Here is a 24,187-nt window from a genome sequence, read left to right on the forward strand (position 1 = left end):
CCATATCTTCGAGGATTTCCCCTACTTTCTCCTCTATAAGTTTCAGTGTCTCTGGTTTTATGTGGAGTTCCTTAATCCACTTAGATTTGACCTTAGTACAAGGAGATAGGAATGGATCAATTCGTAATCTTCTACATGATAACAGCCAGTTGTGCCAGCACCATTTGTTGAAAATGCTGTCTTTTTTCCACTGGATGGTTTTAGCTCCCTTGTCAAAGATCAAGTGACCATAGGTGTGTGGGTTCATCTCTGGGTCTTCTATTCTGTTCCATTGGTCTACTTGTCTGTCACTTTACCAGTACCATGCAGTTTTTATCACAATTGCTCTGTAGTACAGCTTTAGGTCGGGCATGGTGATCTGCTTGTGGACGTTGTACATCGTGGTGCGGAGCCTAGTGCGCACCACGATGTACAACGTCCACAAGCAGTATTAGCCCAGAAACTTAGGATACCCAAGATATAAGATCCAATTTGCTAAACGCATGGAACTCAAGAAGAACGAAGACCAAAGTGTGGACACTTTGTCCCTTCTTAGAATTGGGAACAAAACACCCATGGAAGGAGTTACAGAGACAAANTTTGGAGCTGTGATGAAAGGATGGACCATCTAGNGANTGCCATATCCAGGGATCCATCCCATAATCAGCTTCCAAACGCTGACACCATTGCATACACTAGCAAGATTTTGCTGAAAGGACCCAGATATAGCTGTCTCTTGTGATACTAGGCCGGGGCCTAGCAAACACAGAAGTGGATGGTCACAGTCAGCTATTGAATGGATCACAGGGCCCCCAATGGAGGAACTAGAGAAAGCACCAAAGGAACTAAAGGGAACTGCAACCCTATAGGTGGAACAACAATATGAACTAACCAGTATCCCGGAGCTCTTGTCTCTAGCTGAATTTGTATCAAAAGATGGCCTAGTCGGCCATCACTAGAAAGAGGGGCCCATTGGACTTGCAAACTTTATATGTACCAGTAGAAGGGAATGCCAGGGCCAAAAAGCGGGAGTGGGTGGGTACGGGAGTGGGAGGGTGGGTATGTGGGACTTTTGGGATAGCATTGGAAATGTAAATGAGGAAAATACCTTATTAAAAAAAAAAAGCAAAACAAAAGCAAAACAAAAAAATATTGTCATAGTTCACATGTAATTGGTTGTGGCCCCAGGTCTACATACAGCTATCCAATTCTGGTTATGCCCCGTTTATTTGGTTTCCTGATTCATGCAAACCTCCAACCGTCACTCTGCTACAATGAAGGATGAAATCACTAGGTTGTCTTCTTCTAAATAATAGAGTGAATTGGAAATTTGTTTCTTTTGAAAGTCAGTGTGTCATATGATGTACTTCTGGAAGGTGTCTCGTAAGAGATCACATGATGTTTTTCTGGAAGCTGTTTTGTGAGAGGATGTTTTGCTGAAGCGGCCACTTGAGAAGGTGCATGATGTTTGGAAAGAGTACAATTAGAACCGCACAAACAGTGAGACTATGCTCTTGCATTGTTATGTCTTGAAAATTTTCTGTAGTCTCTGCTGCCTTGCCATGATTCACTGGTCTTCTCTGATCTTTACTTTTCAGGACATTGTAGAGAGAAAGATGCCAAAGAACTTCATGGTATTCTGACTGCTTCTTGCAGCTTCAGTTGACTCATGTCAATTTGTTGGAGACCTGTGGCTTCTGCTAGATTGAGACACCATGACTAATTCATGTGTGGGGTTTGCTATTGGAGTGAACTGCTTATATCCTGATAAGAATGATTATAATTAGCCCCAAAGAAAACTTCTAAACTGGTCTACAAATCTCTTTGTCCTATTCATTTTCTTCCTCTCCTACCTTTGTTTGGTGGCTAGAAGGGAGGTTGAAGCATTAAAAAAAAAACCTAAATAAAGTAGGCTTTGAAAAATCTAAAGCTACAGTAGTCATATAGCCATACCTATTCCCCATGCACTAATCCACAGCCTCACGTAACATAATTAAAGAAAATCTAGAAAGGTTTTGTTTTCTGTTTTTGTTTTTAAATATATACATCAAGAAACTTTCAGCCTGAATTTTAGGCATAAAAACATTAGCAAGACACCACCATGGAAGAAAAGGCTAATTTGAAAACATCTAAGAGAGATGGATTCTATGCTTAGTACCTTAAAAGCCTCACATTTATGAAGTAGTATTTGATATTAATTTTCTGTAGTAAAATTAGACAGGAATTTATCAATAAGTACATGTATATTTTTATAAGCTCTATAAAAAGTTTTGAAAGAGCTAATCCTTTTGGTTTTGCAATCCTTTATCAAAGAAACCATTCCTCAGAAAGAGTCTACCTTAAACCATGCTAAAAAAAAAAAAAAAAAAAAAAAAATGAAAGGAATCATTCGTACTTTAAGGGGACAATGTACTATGGGAGTGTTTTTTTTGGGGGGGATTCTTTACGTCTCTTTTTGTTCCCAAATAACTGCAGGGGTTTCCTACACCCACTTAGTTAGTGTAGCTCCTGCATATAAGACACACAGACCTGGTATATTTATTAAGAATCTGCCAGAACTATTCTGGGCAGGTTCTGAGTTACTCTAACCATCTAATGCTATTACTATACAGACAAATGCCTTTTTACTTTTCATCTTAGTCTCTCCTTGGCTTGTTCTGCCCTGTTTTTGTCCTTATGGCTGTTCTCTCATCATTACCTCATGGTGGATTCTCTCAATGTCTTCACATGGTCTCTCTCCACCTTTCTTCTCTTTCTCCTCTCTCAGTCTCCACTAGGAAACTCTCTCACAATGTTCTGCCTCTACTGTCCTGTCCAGCCAAGTCATAGGCAATCAGCTCTTTAGTAACCAATCTGAGATGATGAAAAACAATTTTTACGTAGTATTGAGACCAGAGATATTTGGCTATGCCATGTTCCAGATATCTGGGCACAAAAATCAGTATCTAAATATACAGTACACAATCCCACTGCCAACAATGTATTTCCCTGAATTTTCACTCCCTTGTGCAACTGGTCTAGATATGCTATGGAGTTTGTTTTTTGGGGGGGTGGGGGGGGGTGGGGTTGACCAGAGTCAGAAAGGCATAACTTTTCTGTTTCCTTCCTCCTTATCTTTTTCTTTCAGATGGTGGCCAGAGACTTAGTATGCTTTCCCTTGTGTTGCAAATTTGATTTTGCATTCTCTCACATATGCTCCATTCCTCACTGTGTGGCTGATCACTTGCCCTATGACTGACCTCTACAGCAGTTTAACTCAAATAGCTTAACTTTTTCTTTTGTATCACTATCTCCTTCCTCTAGATGGCTACAACTTACATTTACAACTTACATTCCCTGAGTCTTTTCTTTATATCTCTTTGAAAATGGTCCTCTACCAAGACAAAAATATCCTAATATTGTACAACATAATGACAATATCCATTGATGAAGCAGTGATTTACCTGGCAGAAATAAATGGATAGTTCAAATACATTTTTTGCAATTATACAACTCTGTTCTATTAAGAAAGCACTGTTTCTATAAAAAAAAGAAAAAGGAGTCATTGCGAAAGCTACTGAGAATTAAAAATTGCAAAATGTTAACAAAGCATTATAAAGAAGGAATATTCTAACAATATGCTCTACTGAATGGACTAAGTTATTAGTGAAACTATCTATGTATTAGTAAATATTTTACTTGTTCACATGTAATTTGCATTTCAATTTTATTCCTTTTATAACATCATTAAATTTATCACATATGACAATATTAAATTGAAGTGTGTAATCAAAATTACATCTGATTTCCTAGGAGCCATGGTATTATTGCCTGTATAACCAAGGCCTTTTTTATCAGGTCTACCTACAGTTCTTAGAAATTTTGTCTGGATACCTGGTATGTAGCTATTATTCTGACAAATACCTTCTTCTCAGTTCCTGTCCATAAAGATCACCAGAAGCAATTTGCTTTTAGTTGGCAAGCCCAGCAATATACCTTTACAGTTTTGCCTCAAGTATATGTTAGCTCTCTTGCCCTGTGTTATAACTTAGACAGGATCTCAAGGTTAGTTAGAAGGGACCTCATCAGGCATAGATTCCTTTACAAAGTTGGTGAGAGGGCAGGAGAGATGGCTCAGCAATTGAGAGCACCAACTGCTCTTCCAAGGGTCCTGAGTTCAAATCCCAACAACTACATGGTAGCTCATAACCATCTGTAACACGATCTGATTCCCTCTTCTGGTGTGCCTGAAGATAGGTACAGTCTACTTACATATAATAAATAAATAAATAAATATTTAAAATAAAAAGAATAGAAAAAAAAGGTAGGTGAGCCTATCTTCTCCTAGATAGGCCTGCATACTGCTTTTTAAGAATTTCTTGCACTAAGGGCCAGAGAAAAATATACATATTAATACTACCAAGTCTCAGTTCTCTTCTGAACATTGTCAATATTCCCTCTGGAAAAAAAAATGTCTTAAAACAATATAGACAGAAAGAAAAACTCAACAAATTTCTAATCATGCACATGTCCCATTTAAGAAACGAAACAGTGTAGAACACCAATTCTAAGTGTTCAGAGAAAAAAAAAATAACCTCATAATAATGAAAGCAACATTGAAGTAGTACCTCACCAAGAGCTGTAGACATTATAAATATATTCATATGTTTGAAAGAAGACAAGAATATCCTTGAAGAAGACAAAAAAAACGGGAATAAAATAAGAAAGGTAGTATAATACATGCAGTTAGAAATCATATGCCAAGCAGAAGTCTTAATGGAAAGAATGAACAGAATTGATCAGATGTAATAAAGAGAACAGAAATGGAAGATGAAGTATAATGTAGGAGCACGGTCCAGGAATGGATGCCTGTGAGGAGAATCCTGACTGCAAGTGAGAACACACCAAAGTAAAAATCAACAACAATAAACAAAAACAAACCCCAGGAAGCTTGTGAGCTCAGTTTTTTCAAAACAACAACAAAATAATTGTTCTTGGGATGCATTTTTGTGCTGCTCTCAAGTGGGGCCGATAGATAGGAATTTGTTTACTCCAGAATACTAATTTATTGCTTATTGTTGTTATTCATTTAAATGTTAAACCATCCTTTCTAAACCTCTAAGAAAAGACAGATTTTGCCTGAGTGGTTTGTCTTTGTGGTTGAATGCAGTTTGAAACATGAGAACAATACATCTGAAATTTATTAAGTCTCAGAGATAGTCAAAGGTTGTGAAAAAAGTTGGCTATCTCAGTTCTTGGCTCCATTTCCACATACATCACCATAATTGGTGTGGTACATCAGTTGTGCCATGAATGGGGACCTGAAGTAAGCTACAAGATAAGAAAGCAAGGACTTTCATAGAATAAGGAGATGAGAACAATGAACAGAAACAAGGGAAGAATTTGAATAGTCTGAGCTTGTGCATCACTTTTTAAAACAAGGTATAATCTATGGTTTTCAGAGAAGAATTTTTTGATGAAGAAATATAGGACAGAATATGAAAGACTATTAAAAAGGCATATAAACAAATGGAAAAAAATCATTTCAATTTTGTATCCCTTGGTCATTATTGAACAGACAACAAGATAATTATGAAAGATAAGGAGGATATTAATCATGAGGAAGAGTTGGGTAATTCTTTGAGTGAATATAAACTGAATGATAAAATCACTGTGGCAGTTCCTCAGAAAACTGGACATAGTACTACTGGAGAATTCCACAGTACCTCTCCTGGGCATATATCCAGAAGATGTTCCAACCGGTAAGAAGGACACATGCTCCACTATGTTCATAGCAGCCTTATTTGTAATAGCCAGAAGCTGGAAAGAACCCAGATGCCCCTCAGCAGAGGAATAGATACAGAAAATGTGGTACATTTACACAATGGAGTACTACTCAGCTATTAAAAAGAATGAATTTATGAAATTCCTAGCCAAATGGATGGACCTGGAGGGCATCATCCTGAGTGAGGTAACACAATCACAAAAGAACTCGCACAATATGTACTCACTGATAAGTGGATATAGGCCAGAAATTTAGAATACCCAAGATATAAGATACAATTTGCTAAACGCATGAAACTCAAGAAGAACGAAGACCAAAGTGTGGACACTTTGCCCCTTATTAAAATTGGGAACAAAACACCCATGGAAGGAGTTACAGAGACAAAGTTTGGAGCTGTGACAAAAGGATGGACCATCTAGAGACTGCCATATCTGAGGATCCATCCCATAATCAGCCTCCAAATGCTGACACCATTGCATACACTAGCAAGATTTTGCTAAAAGGACCCAAATATGGCTGTCTCTTGTGAGACTATGCTGGGGCCTGGCAAACACAGAAGTGGATGCTCACAGTCAGCTATTGGATGGATCACAGTCCCCCCCCCCCGCCCCCCAAATGGAGGTGCTAGGGAAAGCACTCAAGGAGCTGAAGGGTTCTGAAATCCTATAGGTGGAACAACAATATGAACTAACTGATCCTCCCCCCACCTCTCCCCTGGAGCTCATGTCTCTAGCTGCATATGAATCCGAAGATGGCCTAGTCGTCCATCAGTGGAAAGAGAGGCCCATTGGTCGTGCAAACTTTATATGCCTCAGTACAGGGGAATGCCAGGGCCAAGAAGTGGGAGTGGGTGGGTAGGGGAGTGGGTGGGTAGGGGAGTGGGTGGGGGAGCGTGTGGGGGACTTTTGGGATAGCATTGGAAATGTAATTTAAATAAATAACTAATAAAAAATATGGGAGTTTGTGTCAAGTTGATACACAAAACCAGTAAGCACAGAAACGGGTGAGGAAGCCCTGTGAAGGAGAGTCTGATATCCAGCAGACAGGGACTAGGGAAGCTGGAGCCCTGATGAGGCTTCCTCCCCATGCTGAGATCATCTTGGCTGGGCTTCCAGTTTTGCTTTCCCACTGCAGGCATGGTTTACCATCTAGCTGCTTTGACTTTTGCTATGCTTTGCTGTTCACTTTCTTCACTGTCATAGACTTTGGGGGTAGCCTATCTCCACACAGGAGGTCTTAGGGGATACCTAGGGTCTGCAATGAGGTAGCCAACCCCACTTCTGGAGTCAGTTATTCAGTGAGCTCAAACAATATGTGATAATCTACCAATATAATTAATATCATACTACACCATCCACACTCATCAGTAGTCCACAGGAATTCCAACTTCTCCTTTTCTTCATGAACACCTGTGATTGTTCGTTGCTTTCTTCCGTTCATGGCTATGTAAGTGGGTAGGGGGCATAGCTCATGGTGGCTGTGCTTTCCCTTCCCTGAGGGTTGATGATGCTGGCCACATTTTCATGCATCACTGATCATTACATTTTTCTCTCAGGAAATGTTTGCTCATGTCTTCTATCTAAGATCCACCGCCAGGTCCATTGTCTACAAACACTCTCTACAATTTTTCTTCTAAGAGTTCTGTAGTTTTTACTCTGATGTGTACATGTGTGGCTCACCTTGAGTTAATTTCTATATGACGTATGGCAAAGGTTAATTTCTTCTAGACAGCACATGACCTCCTACTGGTCTTATACCACACACTGGAGGAAGTGATCTATTATTCGCTTTGAGTGGGGTTGGAATCACTGTCAAAGTCTTCTGGGAATTGCATGAAACTTTATTCAAGTCCATTTATCAATATATTTGTCCCCATGGTAGTGCTACACGAGATCTCTGTAGAAAATTTGGAATAAAAAAGGAGAACGTTAAAAAAAATATGGAAGAAAAAGAAAGAAAGAAAGAAAACAGAGAAAAAAAGAAATATATGAATTTATATATATAAAAAAACCCAAACCTTAAAATTGGTTTAAAAATACCAAAATGGGATTTTAAACATTCAGTCAAATTCAAAGTTAAAACTATCACTACTGACAACTATGTCAGTGTCTGTGGAAACAGCTCCCTCCCTGTAGCCTCCTTTGACATATATCCTCCATTGCCTGAAAATTATCTTGAAGTATAGAATGAAGAATTTAATAATTTAATACTGTTTGTCTCTGATTTTTGATAAGGACTTAGGAGAACATATACCAAAGCTAACTTTACAACCTGGGCATGTTAAGCATAGCAGAAAAAAAAAAATCCTAGTTCTTTCCTGGTGTCATGAGGTGAACTTGGTATTCCCAATGCACTAAACACTCTATTAAGAACTCTAGAAGGAAAGAAGGCATTGGATAGCCCCTAGCATATTATCTCACAAGATAAGAAAAGAACTACAGTTATTTGAATCCTAACCAAAAGAGGCATGTGTGTACTCTGCAGATTCTTCATTGCTTTGAAATTTACTTATTTTCTCATCTTAACTGTCTCATAGAAGTATTATTGCACAAGAGGATAAACCTGTGAATTGAATTTATTCACATCATAAGGATCAAAAATTACTAACTTCCTACTTTTTTATTCTTGCTTAGTTAGTAAATCAGGGAGGTCCCAATGTCAACACTAATATGCCTCTGATTCTTTTTGTATTATATTATGCTTAACAAGAAAACATTTTTTAGCACTGGCTTAGAACTCTATGGATTTTCAAATTTCATTTGTAGTTCATTATGGGAGGACAGCACATTATTATCTAATTAGTAATCTATGGAATTTTTATACAAAATGAATTTGAGATTAAAGCCATTTTCTAACTTTCTCCATAGACAAATACTTATTTTATAAATGAATCACTTACTAGGAAGGATTTGTATCCACATATTCACCTGTCTATTGATACTTATTTTTCCTCATCACAAGTAAGTTGAACTAGCTGTTTGGATTTAACAATTATGGTTAATTCATAAACCTTTAAATATCATTTCAGATTCAGCTTATGTTTCAGGATTATTTCAACCAATAAACTCATATTTGTGTATACTTTCACCTACCTGATTTTATTGAAGAAGGAAATAAGGAAGATGATGTATTAACCTGTACTACTTTTACTAGAAAATTATATAGAAGTATGCATCTGTTATTGCAGATTGATCCACTGACAACATACAAATTCCAACTCTGAGATATGAAGGAAATCATGGAAAGCAAAGAGACAGTGGAAGTCTTCAGAAAGATAGGGAACCTCCAGCTAAAAGGCAAAACCAAAAGTGGACTATATAAACATAAATTGTCTGTGAATCTGGATCCATGAGGAGTTACTCTATGACAAACACTGTCTTGTGTGAACTGAGAGTCACTTTCTGGTGGCGTGTTCTGCTTTGAACTGTGCAACTGCATGGAGTGCCTCTAAACACATTTCATTGGTTATGCTCCTGAACCTCCTTTGCATCAAGTGGTAGATTCGAGGTATCCAGCTCATCTTATGTTTATTAATGATCCTTTGTTCACAACTGGACCTTGGGACTTTAATAGACCCATTCATTCATCTGGAAAAGGGGCTGAATATATTCTTTCCTTGGAATTTAAATAACATCATATTTACATAGGACACACATCTGTATTCCTGCTAAAGACAGGCAAATGGAGACTTACATCTTTTTTTCTATAGGATACCAAACTATTAATTCTTCAGATCTCTTTTCAACTCTTCTGTATATTTCTCTAATCAGTGTAATAATACTGGCCACAGTTTGTATTCCTCTTCCTTGTGTATTATTACATTTTCACTGCTCTTATGTTGTTCATTATGCATATAATTTGCTTTCCTATAGGATATCCCTGCAACAAAAAGCATCTCAAATCAAAACCACATTTGATATCCTGCATTTAAAACAAAACAAAGCAACAACAACAAAGGGTTACATGTTGGAAATAAATCTCAGAATGGAGATGTATGAAGAAAATTCTGGGTGCTTGTAAAACTACAAGTAAAGTATTGTATGATCTCAGTTTCTTCAAATCACAGAATCATTCATGGAATGTATTTTCACACTCCTCTTAGGTGTAGGGGTGAGGAGTGAGGTTACCTCACATTACTCTGCATGGTTTGCTGTTGTTATTAAATTAAATGCTTGAAATATCCTTTATATGCCTTCATGGAAAAACATCTTTTTACCAAGTGCGGCTTGTGCTTATGATTGTATACAGCTTGAACTCATCAGAACCTTCCTCATGTGACCCATTAGAGTGTTAATTTTCTGAGGCTCTGAATAAAGGTGGCTATAGCATGAGATCTTAGTTCACGTTATTTATTGGCTCATTTTTTCCAGGTTCCACTTCTTTTTATATGGTAATAGCATAAGAATTGGAACATTCACATGAGAACAATATTATTTTTAAAAGTCAAGATAAAAAGAGAGATCTGCCACGCTATGAAGAGATCTAATCTTCAGATTATTGGCAAAGAAAGAAATGATTATCATAGCAAAGCTATATAATATTTCAAATACATTCAGAGAAGAAAAATCCCAAATCCCTGACAGCCACATGCACAAAGGCTATAGAATATTGAATATACAAGGAACGGAAACCCCTATGGTGTATTATACATTTAAAAGATGAAGAAAGTGTATTGAGAATAAAAGTAAAAGTTCAAGAGTGTAAAAGGACAATATCAGAAAAATATACTTATTTGACAGAAATTTTTCAAGAAAGAATCACATGGAAAAATAAGATAAAAAGCCACAATTGTCCACCTAGACAAAACTTCAAAACTATCTACTAAGATTAAGGAAATAAAAGCTAATTAACATGTCTGACAAGCCAAGATGTATCTAATAGCTTTTGCATTGAATATTTGAAATTCAAACTCAGCCTTACATTCTTGTTTTCCATTTTTTGTTTTATTTTTGTTTGTTTTTGTTTTTTTTCCAGCCAGGTTGGCTCACTTTTGAAGCTCTAAAGAATAGCTTCTAAAGGCTTACTAGAAATCTTAGAAGTCACTTTGTTTATCTTCACCTCCAAAACCAGGTTTTTCACCTTATCTTACAGAGTCTCCTTAGCAGTGTTGTTCGCTTTGACTATAACTTTTATAGCTCTCGTTTGACCTTAAGAATCTTTGTGTTTTATTACACTTACCTAGAAAATCCAGTCTTAGTTCTGCATCACTGAGATTTACCTTATGTTTATCTATCACATCTTTCATCATTCAACTTTACGTATTCATATTTATTGGGAATATGATGTGATTTTGAATGATTATTAATTATCCTATCAGGCAAACATAATGATATATGTATCCAAAGCCGGGTGTGGTGGTGTCCACCTTTAATCCCAACACTTGGGAGGCAGAAGCAGGTGGATTTCTGGGTTCGAGGCCAGCCTGGTCTACAGAGTGAGTTCCAGGACAGCCAGGACTACACAGAGAAAACCTGTCTCAAAAAAAAATCTATCTATCTATCTATCTATCTATCTATCTATCTATCTATCTATCCAAATTATGGAACAATTTCAGTTTATACACCACAATTCCTATGAACCAATTTTCTTTTGTTGAAGACTGAACTACTTGAATTCTTGAACAGGTTCCTCTTCTAGGAAAACATGAATGGCTTTTTAAATCTTACTTAGAGACTTAAGATACTTACTTTTATATACTTTGAAGAGGAATCAAAGGAAAAAATAGATAAAGCAAATACAGTCTTCCATGAGTTGCTAAAATATTATCCCAGGAAGATATTTCAAGTTGAAAAGCCATGAAAGCACAGTGGTAGATATTTGAACAGCACCAACAAAGGGCATGGAAGGAATGAGTGTCCCTAGGAAATATTCAAACTAGAGTTAATTTACCAGGCTCTCAGGATCAGGTCCCTACGATCCTGAGAGGATAAGGCTGTTATTTTCCATTTTTCTCTTTGATCTCCGTATTTCCTGGATGTTCAATTCCTTTTCTGTCACAGTGAATACGCTCATTTATCCCCTAGGTTATCACCAGCACCTCTGCTATAATTTTCCAACAAAAATATTAGATTATCTAAGTATTATACAATATTACATTGAGTACAGTCATGACCAAGTATTATACAATATTACATTGAGTATAGTCATGACCAAACTGCAGTGAGTGAGCCACATGTGGTCAATGCTACCAGAAACATGCTAAGCTTATTAAAAACATGATATTTTAACCTTTATTTTCCTTTTATCATGTATAAAATTTAGGAATGACAGTGGTTTTTCACATTATCAAAATTCCATATGACTAAATGGGGTAGGAGATATTAGTGGGTAGAATGATTGATTTTCAGAAGTATAGAAAATTGTGAAGCATTTTTACTATGTACTTTACATTGTATATTTTGACTATTATTTTAATTATTGTCAAGTGAACAACTGGAGCTAAAATATTTTGTATTTAAAGTTGTAAAGACATTTAAAGTTTGTCAAATAAAATCTGAGGTTCTAGACTGTCAGATAAATATTAGCTAATATTACATAATTAGAAATGACAACTTGCAATGATCAATAATTTCCAAATTTGATGAAACTATTACAGCTATATCACTTTTATGGCTATTTGATTGTGCTTCTGCTGATTAGCTTGTAATCTGTGAGAAAATAGCTTAGTTAACAAAGTGAAGCAAGTCCTTTGGCTTGTTAACCTTCTTGAGTCCCGTGGGTTGGGTCCTGAGGATTCTGTACTTTTTTAGTTAATGTCCACTTATTGGTGAGTACATACAGTGCATGCTCTTTTGGGTCTGAGTTCTCTCACTCAGGATGATACTCTGAGAGTCCCAACAGGCAGCTGAAAGTCAGATGCAGATACTACTACCCAACCAATGGACAGAACCCGGAGACCCCTGTGTTTGACTTGGGGAAAAGCTGAAAGAAGCTGAGCAGCAGTGCTGACCCATGTGACCAGCAGACTCATGTGACCTGGACTCCAGAGATGTCTCAGACACTGAGCCACCAACCAGGCAGCATACACCAGCTGACATGAGACCCCCAACACATATACAGCAGGGGACTGCCTGGTTTGGCCTCAGTGAGAGGAGCAGCACCTGACCCTCAAGAGACTTGAGGCCCCAGAAAGTGGGGAGGCCTGGTGGAGTGGAGGGGTGTGGAGCATGGGGACATCCTCTTGGAGACAAGGGGAAGAGTTATGGAATAGTGAGCACTCAAGGGTCAGACCCAGATGGGGATGAAGTCTGGACTGTAAAAAAGGATTAAAGAGTAAAAAAAAAAAAACCTAAAAATAACAACAACAACCAAACCAAACAAACAAACAAACAAAAAAGTAAAGTAGGTCACTTTGATTCAATATTTATTTACTGGTGTTCAGAATTGTCTTATATATGTTCAAAAAGACAATCAAAATGAATGTTATTGAGCAAAATTTGCAGTTTAATTTTAATAAGAAATAGAGATTCTCTTAATTCTGTCTGGTGGTTTTAAAAGTTAACACTAGTAATTCATAGATCTTATTTTGTTTATAATGTCTGTTGAAGCAACAATTCTGTTTTAAAACATAGCTATCTATATATTATTTGATAAATGCATGACTTAGATTTGCATTTTTTCCTCAATAATAGAACTACCTGCAAAGTATACAATGGCTATTTTCTAAGACCTATCTAGAATGATTTTTGTCACTCTTACAAAATCTGTATATATTATTTATCAGTCTCATTTTCCTATATAGAAAGGATAATGGATCTTATCCACGAATTGTTTTTGGACCTGTCTTTAATACAACAATACTATGTAAAGAAACTTTTTTATTGGTTATCTTATTTATTTACATTTCAAATGTTATCACCTTTCCTGGTTCCCCTCAAGGCCCCATCCCTTCTCCCCTCCCCTGCTTCTATGAGGGTGCTTCCCCTCCCCCTTCCTACCATGTCTCTTCTGTCTCTGACCAGTAGAAAAGAGCGATGACACAGCATTCTTTTCAAAGCAGTTTATTCAGGAAACTTTCAACATGCAAGCAGGAATCTCTTCTAGCCCCCAATCGCACCCTTATATAACCCCTCAACCACGCCCCATCAGCCCAGTCCCCGTAATCTCAGTTCATTGGCCTTAGTCAAATGGCCTGATCTTGCATCATGGTGCACCTGAGCAGCTCTAATGATGGACGTAGCTTATTTTCGGGTGTATGAGGAAGTCAGGTGCAAGTCATAAGACTTGTCACAGTCCCGGGCGCCATATTGGGACTACCGCCACACCCGTTCCTCACACTACCACTCTGTCCTGGCATTCCCCTAACCTGGGGCATGAGGCCTTCACAGTACCAAGGGCCTAACTGGAGCCATGGGTCCATGTGTACTCTTTGGTTGGTGGTTTAGTCCCTGGGAACTTTGGGTGGTCTGGCTGATTGATATTGTTGTTCTTCCTATGGGGTTGCAAACCCCTTCAGCTCCTTCAGTCCTTCCCCTAGCTCTTCCACTGGGGTCATTGTTCTCAGTCTGATGGTTGCCTTCAAGCATCTGCATCTGTATTTGTCAGGCTCTGGCAGAGCCTCTTTGGAAACAGCTATGCCAGAGTCCTGTCAGAAAGTGCATCTTGGCATAAGCAATAGTGTCTGGGCTTGGTATCTGCAGATGCCATTGATTCCTAAATGGGGCAGTCTCTGGAGGGGCTTTCCTTCAGTCTCTTCTCCACTCTTTGTTCCTGTATTTCCTTTAAGCAGTAGCAATTCTGGGTTGATATATTTGAGATGGGTGGGTGGCCCTGCCCTCAACCTGATATGTTCTCTACAGGTTCTCTCTACCCTTTGTTGGGTGTCTAATGGCATCTCTGGCATCTGAAACTTTCTAGTAGCTATCACCATTTCCCCATCCTCTATTGCTACACACCTCTGTTCAAATTCCTGACACTCTGTACTTCTCCCCAGTCTCCTCCCTCATATGATACTACCCCCCTTTTCCCTTACACCTCCTGTCTCCCTCCTAAGTTGGTCCTTCCCTCTAACACCCATGATAATTTTGTTCCCTCTTCTATGTAAGACTGAAGCATCCATACTTGGGTCTTGCTTCTTCTCGAGCTTCATATGGTCTGTGAGTTGTATTGTGGGTATTTTGAGTTTTTGCCTAATATTTTCTGTATTCATTCTTCTGTTGAGGGACACCTGGGTTGTTTCCAGCTTCTGGATATCATAGCTAAGATTGCTATGAACATAGTGGAGCTTGTGTCCTTATTACATGTTGGAACATCTTTTTGGGTATATGCACAGGTGTGGTATAGCTAGGTCCTCAAGTAGAACTATTTCCAATTTCTTAAAGAACCATCAGATTGATTTCCAGAGTGATTGTGCCAGCTTGTAATCCCACCAAAAATGGAGGACTGTTTCTCTTTCTCCACATCCTTCCCTGCATCTTCTGTCACCTGAGTTTTTGATCTTAGCCATTCTGNCTGGTTTGAGGTGGCATCTCAAGGATATTTTGATTTGTATTCCCCTGCCAACTAAGGTGTTGAACATTCCTTTAGGTGCTTATTGGTCATTCGAGATTCCTCAGTTGAAAATTCTTTCTTTAGCTCTGTACCCCAGTTTTTAAAATAGGGACATTTGGTTCTCTGGAGTCAAACTTCCTGAGTTCCTTTTATATATTAGATATTAGCCCTCTATCAGATTTAGGGTTGGTAAAGATCTTTTTCTAATCTGTAGGTTGCTGTTTTGTCCTATTGACAATATCCTTTGCCTTACAGAAGCTTTTCAACTTAATGAAATCTCATTTTTCTATAGATGATCTTAGAACCTGAGCCATTCTCCACAGAGATAGAAAGAGGAATTTTCTAATTTATCTGAAATAATAAAAAACCCAGAATAGCAAAAACTATTCTCTACAATAACAGAGCTAATACGAATTATTAAACCTGACCTCAATCCCTATTGCAGAGAAATGGTCATAAAAACTACATGGTTTTGGTAGAGAAAGACAGGTAGATCAATGGAATTGAATTGAAGACCCAGAATCAAACTCATATAGCTATGATTAACTGATCTTTGACAAAGAAGTCAAAACCATCCAGTGGAAAAATGACAGCATATTCAACAAATGGTTCTGGTTCAAGTAACAGTCAACATGTAGAAGAATGCAAATTGACCCATTCTTATTTTTTGTACAAAGCTCAAATCCAAGTAAACAAACTTTTATGAGAAGTCCAAAGTGTAACACAATGTACAGTTACTATACACAAAATATTCATGAATTCTCAAGCAATATGTTGAGTTGACAGCTTTTTCCTAAACCAAACATCTGAACACATACTTTATATGAACATAAGTACGGAAATAGTCATTGTGGTAACATAAGTTAAATAAAATAGTAAAAAGTGATATTTAAAAAAGTAAAATGTCTGAATTTAGAAAACCAGATGTAAAAAAAATAATTAACAGTATTCATTGAAATAAATTATACAAAGTAGGAGCATATGGGCATAGCTTGGTCTGTAATTCATTTGTAATGCATGTGGGTCAGAATTTTTTTTTTTTAGTTAGATGCTCCCAAATCACTTTATTCGGTGTTTTGCTAAGTTGTGGAATACAGGTCCACATTCACTCTGGGCAGATGTTAAGAACAAAGCAGTTACAGAATACTACTGAACAAGAAATTATTCATGTGAAGATATACCTGTAGTTTACAGCATTAAAAAAACCTTAGCATTAATGCACATGTGTATAATCCTGGTGCTGACAAGATAAAGAAAGAAGCTAAGTTAGGGAGCTTCAGGTTCAATGAAACATGCTACTTAAAATGAGTAAATGTAGTGTGATTTAAAAAAAATATCATCCAATATTCAGCTCTGATGTTCACATCATACATAAATAGCCAACACTCACATGCACAAATAAGTACATATATCCACACAGACATCCAAGAATGTGTATTTGCTTATTTATAAAATTTTATAGTAATTCAATCACATCAATCTTATACGTGCCAATATTTAATATATTATATTTGTGTATAGACAAGTGAATATTGCCTTCAATTTTCTATTACATAAAAATAACTATTCTATATTGTTATTGTATTATAGAGAAGCCCATGAGAAAATGTTTGCATAGGAGCAACATAAATATGAGCAAATAATTGAAAAAATGAAAATAAATATATAAAAATTAAGCTTCTTTCTGATGTTTTCATTTTATCTATTCTGCTTAAAAAGGAGGTATAAAAGTAAAAAGGTAGATATAGAGATGATCTTTTACTTACAAAATCAGGACATCCAAAAATGTAGAAAAGAATATGAAATAGAAACACAAACAATTCCACCAAAACAAAAAAATATAAAGAAAATATTCATGAAGTACAACTAACTCAAAAACATATATATCACAGAAATTAACATCATTAAAATTGTTGGAAAATTAGTTCAAATTTAAAAGAATAAAGGAGCTGTAATAATTTTAAATCATTTAGTGAATGCATCTGAATAAAGAATATGAATGTTTCTTTAATGAACTAGAAAATCCATAATAATTTATAAAGTATATATTTTGTACTAGATATAGTATAATATATGACTTTATATTCTTACATTACATTTTAGAGATTTTATTTTCCATTCATTGTAATGGAAAACTTAATCATTTCCCCAACTCTTCCATAAGACTTCCTAAGCTCCATCCAGTCTTTGAATGTGAGTCTCTGCATCTGCTTCAGTCAGCTGCTCTGTGGAGCCTCTCAGAGAACAGTTATGCTGGGCTGTCTGCAAGCATAACAGACCATCTTTAATTGTGTCAGGAATTGTGCTTGCCCATGAGATGGGGTTCAAGTTGAGCTAATCAATATTGGAAGCTCAAAGAGTTTGGTTCTAGTATCAGAGAAGGAATCACCAAGGGCAGCAACAACTTCAATGAACTCCCTAGTGAGAGTGAAGGCCACAGGTTGCAAGTAGATTTGTTTTACTCAGCAGGTCATTTTGTCAGACTCTCAGAAGTTCCCAGCCACATTTAATGTGAGTCTTCATACATTATTTAAGGCAATCAAGAGACTTCCCTACAAGTCTGGATGTATGCAAGCCCTCATTGAGATTATTTTCAAAGATGACTCAAGAATCTGTCAAGTAAACAATTAAAAGAATTCATCACATCTTTCTTCCTTTAGTATCATTATCACAATAAAGTAATGGAAGTCAAAAATCAAATATATGTTTCATATCACTATATTCCACACAGAGATTATAACATCAAATAGGAATCACCCCATCTTGTCCTCATCAACTTCCTATGATAAGGATGTTAGTAAGATCCCATGGAACCTGAGCTATGCGATGTTAGTTAGAAAATTAGTACCTACCATCTATTTATAAGTGAAAGAATGCTTTTGAGATAATTGCTGATTTCAAACTCCAAAGAGCTTTTTTCACTCTTACTCTTTCCAAGATCGTCCTTTATCTGCCTACATAAAACATAAGATGTACATTTAAATAGGACATGACACTTAGCTGTGGATCAGCTACTTGTGTTCAATATTTATTCACTGAAGCATCCACTGAAGGTTATATTCACATTTCTCAATGAACATCATTAAAACACATTTTTGAGAGAAATGTTCTGAAATTTCAAACCAGAGCTATACATGTAAAGTTATTTTTAAAGACAGGAGTGGTGGCACATGCTTTTAATCCCAGCACTCAGGAGGCAGAGGCAGGCAGATTTCTGAGTTCGAGGCCAGCCTGGGCTACAAAGTGAGTTCCAGGACAGCTAGGTCTATACAGAGAAACCCGGTCTCGAAAAACAAAAACAAAAACAAAAACAAAAACTAAAAAAGTTATTTTAATTTAATTATGTGTCATAAGCAGAAGCACTATAAGAAGAAATAGCCATAAACCCGATACTCAGAAGTAAGTACTACAGACATTTTCAAGTAAAATGTTGAATATATCCATTGAGAAATGTGACTATTTTTAATCTATTACATCCTGAATAAAATTATATAAAATATTATACTGTACTAAATGCCTTTTAGTGGTCAGTAGAGGCCAGATTTTATGACAGAACTGTCTGGGATGAATGGAATCATCTCTCTGAATTAGCCTTTCATTATTTTTAGATTTTTTTCAACTGGGTTTAATTGCAGGAGATAAAGAAAATTACACTCATAACTCTCCTTGAAGTTTGAGAATCCTGCATAAACTTGAAGTTTTGGTGTATTTTTAATTTTTTTCCTTCCATAATCTAGTCATTATAATAATAGTCTAAAAATAGAAATAAATGAATTTTATCTGAGTTAGTACAAAGCTATCAGGGATACTGAAAGACCACCCGAGGAGCCCCTTGCTCAAGCCTCGGGATAATAGTGGACCCCCAAGAACTCATGAGAGACCAAACTTGATGCAAACAACAAGAGGCTTTATTCAGGGAAAGCTAGAGTTCTGGGGACTCATATCCCACACAGGAGTAGAGGACTTGACCCTAAGGGGAAAGGGGTCCCAGTTTTTATAGGCCCTCAGGGGGGAAAGTAGAAGGGGGCAGTAGGGGATTTCCAGATCTAAACAATGTCTCAAGAAATGGGTATGGGAGGGAAACAAGGAAAGTGTCTAATGCAGGTGCAATAACTCCGGATTGGCCCTGGCTGTGGTTGCTGGGGAGATTTTCTGACTCTATCCCAGAAACCAATATCACAAACACCTGGCAGTGAGGTGCAGCAGTGGTCACACACCTGGGTTCAAGGAACGGTCAAAACATTGGCAGACACACAGGTTCAAGGAGTGGCCAGAGCATTGTGCACCTCTATTTTTTATAAATCAGTGAAGCTACTTCTACTAAAAATGAAATCTATTTTGCAAATTTCAAGGCTTCTGTGACCTTTTACATTCTGTCAGGATCTTTCAATACTGATGGAAAATATCAATTAATTTTTATTTTTGAAGTCATGAACAAAAATATTCGGGAATGTAGAATGCTGATGTCTAAATATACATTGTTTTTCCTGACTATAACTAGAATAGTATTATCATCATACATAAGTACATTGTCTCCCAACATCAGGTCCTCAGATATGTGTAGAGAAATTTTAATTTAGGAACATGACTGCTCTGACAAGGGATCACATCTAAAGGTCTTACAGTTCTGTGTGATCTGACTGGAATGCAGACATGCCATACACATTTAATCCCTCTGGCTGGAATACAGACATGCCCAGAGTACACACCTTTAACCCCAAACAATGAAGGTAAACTGTGTTTGAAAGTGACATCTAAATGCACACAAAGTGATGCACTAGAGAAAGATGTGACGTAAAAATTCAGAGATAGGACATATACAACTCTCAGGAAAACAGACAGTAAAGAGAGGCAGAGAGGGAGAAAGAGAGAGAGAGAGAGAGAGAGAGAGAGAGAGAGAGAGAGAGAGAGAGAGAGAGAGAGTTTTTACCTAGTCAGTTTTACAGAGACTCATTGCTGGGAAGGAACCAAAGAATAAGGAGTCAGAATAGATGCCAGAATAAGTTATAGGCCTAGCAGAGCAAACTAGTGAGAAGCCGAGAGAAGCCAGTTTGAATCAACCATCTTGGAAACAAGTTTGAGGCAGAGCAGCTGAGTTGAACCAGACAGCCAGAGTTCAGAAAGGTCTAGAAAGGGTGAGCTTGTTCAGCAGTAAGCTTCTGAAATGAAAATTACATCTGGTGAATAAAACATAGTTTTACAAATATGTTTTTCAAAATATCTACTGTCATTGTATTTAATGTAATTTAATATATATATTTTTTCCCATCTGAAAGGAACAAAAATGGAGAAGATCCTGAGGAAAAGGAGGTCCAGTGACAGGCCCAAATTGAGATGCAGCTCAGGGGGAGGCCCCCAGGCCTGACAGTATTATGAAGATGTTGTGGGCTTAAAAACAGTGGCCTATCATGACTGACTGACCCAACAAGCAGCTGAAAAAAATCAGATGCAGACATTTACACCCAACCAATGGACAGAAGGTGGTGCCTTCTGGTGAATTAGAGAAAGCTGAAAGAACCTGAGGAGGAGGGAGACCCTGTAGGAAGACCAGCAGTCTCAACTAACCTGGACCCCCGAGATCTCTCAGATACTAACCAGGCAGCATACATCAGCTGATATGAGGCCCACAACACATATGCATCTGAGGACCATAGGGTCTGGACTCAGTCAGAGAAAATGCACCTAACCCTTGGAGACTTGGGTCCCTAGGGATTGGGAGGTTTGGTGGGATGAGGAATAAGAACATCTTCTTGGATACAGCACAGGGAGGATGTGTGGGATGTGGAACAGTCTGAGGGTGGACTGGGAGGAGGATAAAGACTATAAATATAGGTTAAAGAATAAAAAATACATTGTATTTAATGTACATATTGTACATTGTAAATATTATTGTATTTAATATTAATCCAGCATAATATAACTTAGGTATTTCAAATTTACATATATAAGTTTAAAATGTGAACATTCTTCTAGAACATTTAATCCTCTAAATTTGCTAATTACTTTAGCATTTTGCTTAAACATTAATTTAAATATTTAATCATTCAGCATAATTCTATAATTCAAGTTTCCCAATACCAATTTATTTTTAAATTGTTTAACTGAGTTATATTTATTGAATACATAATTATATCAGGTACTGGAATAGGATATGTGTGAATACCTCTGTGAAACATAAATCATATTTAGCTTGCATTCTAGCAATAGTATAAACTATTAGATGAGTCACATGATGAACCAATGCATATAAATGTACATGATTGTATGATGTGCACATATGGACTGCATACTAGCACTATTTTCACAGAATTCAGCTCATTGTAATATTGTGCTTAAATATTATTGGAAGAGGCATTAGTCGGGGAATCCAAGTCCTCAGAACAGAAATAATAACTCAAATTCTGAGAATTATTTTACAACCTAGAACTACTTTGAAAGATTTAGATGGCAGAAACTCTACGTTTTACATACACATTAGGATAAGAATAAGAACACGGATCCAGGAACACTTTCCAAAAATGCAGTGTTAACTTTCAGTAATAAAAAGCTCACTGCTTAGCTAATTGTTCAGGAGTGTTTAACTGTCAGTAATACTTTCTGTTTAATAACTGGCTAGTATTGAGAAACAAAGTGACCTTTGAAAATGCCAACCACAACGTGACTTGATGTGAAGTCTTCAGGAGAGTTCTGTTCCTTACATCACGTAGCTGCTCCGGAAGCTGTCACTCTTTTCCTTTCTGTGCCAAAGTAGTATCAACTCTCAGATGACATATAAGCACGGTGACAGTTGTTTCTCATTAAAACCATTGGAGTAAAAACCTAAAGAACTTTCAGGAAAAAAAAATATGTGTGAGTCATGTTTTCCAGCAATTATTTTAATGTGGTTTATTCACTTAATGAGATAATATAATTTTAATTATACTCAAGTATGTATGTATATATATATATACATATATATATATATATGTGTGTGTGTGTGTGTGTGTGTGTGTGTGTGACACTAGCCTAGTTATGATTACTATACATGTTAGGATCATTATATGGATTGAAACACTTAGAATTACAGTGTTTGTATTGTTCCATAGTCAGCTATAAACTACTGCTCAGAACACACTCGAATATATATGATAGTATAGATAGCAAAAATACCTATGATTGTGATTACACTTAGGAAGCTAAACTATTAAAAATATAATGCATTATATAAATATAATTCATCATCTTTAACATTTAATATTGATGCTAGTAAAATTGCATCATATATGGAACCTGATGGACACAAAATAGTATATACCAGTAAGTGGATATATTTCTTACCTCCAAATATCTATTCTTATCCTTGGGATATGGTGGTTGGAATATAAAACGTGCCTTGTAGATTCATGTGTCCCAACCCTTCCTATCCAACTGGTGGAATTATATGAGAAGGATGTGGGAACTTTAGGAGACCATTTGCTTGAAGGGTGTAAGTAACTGGCTACTGGCTTTCTACTTCTCTATAAGGGAACATACCATGGTTCCTCCTACTTCTGAAAACTACAACACTATGATCAGATAACTCCTGACATTGCCATCATGGTTCTCTGTCTCAAATTGTATCCTGTCAAACCTTAATCCAAAATATGTCTTTTATCTCTTTAATTGTTTCTTGCTAGGCAACTGGACACATCATTGGAAAATGTTGCTAATGTGAATATGAAGATATATTTAATTACTTAATAAAAACTCAATTGTAACAATCAGCTGAATAGTAGTGAGGGTAAGTAGTGAAATATTTGAGTTTAAGGCTTTTTTGTGTCACAAAATTAAAACAAAACAAGATAAGCAAATTACAATAGCAATAACAACAAATAGTCTGTTGCTTTTGGATATTATATCTACTGAAAAAAATCTTGATTTTGCCATGTTAATGGACACTGACATTTAATACCTTAAATTTTTAATGGCCTGAAAAATATGAGTTGATTAGTTTAGTAGTAGTAGTAGTAGTAGTAGTGAGGTAATAATTTCTGATATGGCATTTTGATTTCTGCAGTTGTTCGTGAACTATGTACTTTATGACATTTTCATGTATAAACTTTTGTTTAAGGTTTTTCCACTCTCATTTCCCAATAAATTCTTGCTTCTTTGTTCTTTAATGGGCAGTGACTTTCAAATTAAATAGGTGCTTATCAAGCAAACAAATGAAAATCGTAATGCTGTAATGATATTAATATTAGAATCCTAAATAATGTAGCACTGAAATTTCAAAGATTAAGGAAAATTACCTTTATTTTTTTAGTGCCACCAAAGTCCTTATTCACTACAATCTTGAACAAAGTTGATAAATTAAATGTCATTACACTAGCAGGTTTCAAAATATGTTCCTGTATTTTAGTTAATGCATAACTATTAACAAAACCTGTAGGGATTTACATTTAAAAGTCACTAGAAACAATAGAATAAGATACAACCACAAGTACCCATCTACTTATAGTTAATATAATATATTATAATATAATGATTATGTCTATTTTGGAGAAGGCAAATTAAAATGATTTGTGAAAATGATAGCATTTTAATAATATATTCTGTGAAGATTGCATATTCACATGTAAAATGTGAATGAGAAACCTAATCAAGAGGATTATGCTAAGCCTGTATTGTGAAACTCCTACCTATAACATGGGGAAATCTTTAAGAAAATTTTGATTGACACAGCCATTTCGAGAAGAAACACAGAGACTGTGTGATAGTTTTAACTGTTAGTATAACACAACCTATATTCACTTAGAAGAGGATCTCTGAGCATGTGTGTTTGTGAGTGGTTAACATGGTTACATTAATTTATATGAAGACATATCTTAGTGGAAGAAAAAATTCCCTAAACTGGGCATCCATGGACTATATAATTAGTGAATTAAGCTGAAAGGCATACGGGTATTCATTGTTGTCTTCTGATTTTTGGACATAATG

The sequence above is a fragment of the Mus caroli genome, chromosome 15 (assembly GCF_900094665.2).
Source record: "Mus caroli chromosome 15, CAROLI_EIJ_v1.1, whole genome shotgun sequence".
In the NCBI taxonomy this organism is placed as follows: Eukaryota; Metazoa; Chordata; class Mammalia; order Rodentia; family Muridae; genus Mus; species Mus caroli.